This window comes from Limulus polyphemus, unplaced genomic scaffold (genome assembly GCF_000517525.1).
Source record: "Limulus polyphemus unplaced genomic scaffold, Limulus_polyphemus-2.1.2 Scaffold12574, whole genome shotgun sequence".
Lineage (NCBI taxonomy): Eukaryota > Metazoa > Arthropoda > Merostomata > Xiphosura > Limulidae > Limulus > Limulus polyphemus.
This window is the reverse complement of record NW_013678184.1, coordinates 4,583-6,945: the sequence shown is the minus strand read 5'-3', so window position 1 is coordinate 6,945 and position 2,363 is coordinate 4,583.

Genomic DNA, 2,363 nt, shown 5'->3' with positions numbered 1-2,363 from the left:
TTGACTCTTCTAACCAAAAACAACAATAAACTCAACTTGTTGACTCTTCTAACCAAAACAACAATAAACTCAACTTGTTGACTCTTCTAACTAAAAACAACAATAAACTCAACTTATTGACTCTTCTAACCAAAAACAACAATATACTCAACTTGTTGACTCTTCTAACCAAAAACAACAATAAACTCAACTTGTTGACTCTTCTAACCAAAAACAACAATAAACTCAACTTGTTTACTCTTCTAACCAAAAACAACAATAAACTCAACTTGTTGAACCCAGTTTCTAACTGATACAACTAACATTTACAGTACAGAACCATTCAACTGTTGAACCAAGTTTCTAACTGATACAACTAACATTTACAGTACAGAACCATACAACTGTTGAACCCAGTTTCTAACTGATACAACTAACATTTACAGTACAGAACCATACATATGTTGAACCCAGCTTCTAACTGATACAACTAACATTTACAGTACAGAACCATACAACTGTTGAACCCAGTTTCTAACTGATACAAACTAACATTTACAGTACAGAACCATACAACTGTTGAACCCAGTTTCTAACTGATACAACTAACATTTACAGTACAGAACCATACAACTGTTGAACCCAGTTTCTAACTGATACAACCAACATTTACAGTTCACAACCATCCAGCTGTTAAAAGCAGTTTCCAAATAACAGTATAAATGAATAGTTTAAGTTATCAAACTAAAACTAATTATTAATTGTTAAAAACCATAATATATTATCTCTTTAGGGTTGATTACCTACAGCAAGACGTGAAAAAAAAAAGAAAGAAAAATATGTCTCTCTACGAAGCGACCCCTAGCGGTACACGGCAGTGATAATCACTGTACTCACACACACCCTTGTATTATTTTAATAGTGACAATTATAACTATGGATTGATGTTGATGGAAGGAATGCGTATCGTTATTTAAAGGCAGCTAGTATCCTGACCTTGAAATAACGTCATTAATGCTAGAAGACCCACTTTTCAGTAATTGTCAAAGAACAGGAAAGACCTTCGGGTAAGTAGAGTCTTACATGAGTGTAAAGCTAGTGTCCAGTTTTTTGTAGGTTACATCGACGACCTTCATCGTATTTGAAAAAAAGAAGAAAGAGCCACAAATTTCTTTTACAGAACAACACAGTTTCGTGTTACTTGCGATTATATAAATTAGGCTTAAGACAGTGTGGCTCTACTTATAAATTAGGCTTAAGACAGTGTGGCTCTACTTATAAATTAGGCTTAAGACAGTGTGGCTCTACTTATAAATTAGGCTTAAGACAGTGTGGCTCTACTGAAGCCAATTCTGAGTAATTTAATAAAACATGAATAACATTGTGAAAAGAATAGCAATCTGTAATACAAGTTACAACAATGTTTCAAATCAATTATTTTCTCATTTCTTTAGTGCATATTGGTGTAGAAAATACATTCAAACACCAGTAATAAACGCTCTTATAACACCAAATGTGTTATTTTTCATTAACTGGACATTCAACGTTTCGCTTTACAGCTTCTTCAGGAGCTTTTCTCGAAAACACAAACTGTAACACACAGTTGGTTTGAATACTAAATTATAATAATTAACTACAATTTATTTAAACCAGTTGAAACTTTCTTCTGTAAGTTACAGTTTGTGTTTTAGTGGAAAGCTCCCGTAGAAGCTGTAAAGCTAAAACGTTGAATGTCTAGTTAATTAAAAATAACATTATTGGTGTTATAATGTTTCAAGCATACTGTAATGAGAACACTCCACGTGACAAACAATCCGGGCGATTATCAATAGGAGAGTGAGATCAAAAACATTGTTAGCAATAAGAAACAATCGAACTGTAACCAATAGAAACAAGCAACGATCGAATTGTAACCAATAGAAACAAGAAACAATTGAACTGTAACCAATAGAAACAAGAAACAATCGAACTGTAACCAATAGGAACAAGAAAAAATCGAACTGTAAACAATAGAAACAAGAAACAATCGAACTGTAACCAATAGAAACAAGAAACAATCGAACTGTAACCAATAGGAACAAGAAACAATCGAACTGTAAACAATAGAAACAAGAAACAATCGAACTGTAACCAATAGAAACAAGAAACAATCGAACTGTAAACTATAGAAACAACCAACAATCGAACTGTAACCAATAGAAACAAGCAACGATCGAACTGTAACCAATAGAAACAAGAAACAATCGAACTGTAAACAATAGAAACAAGCAACGATCGAACTGTAACCAATAGAAACAAGCAACAATCGAACTGTAACCAATAGAAACAAGCAACGATCGAACTGTAACCAATAGAAACAAGCAACAATCGAACTGTAACCAATA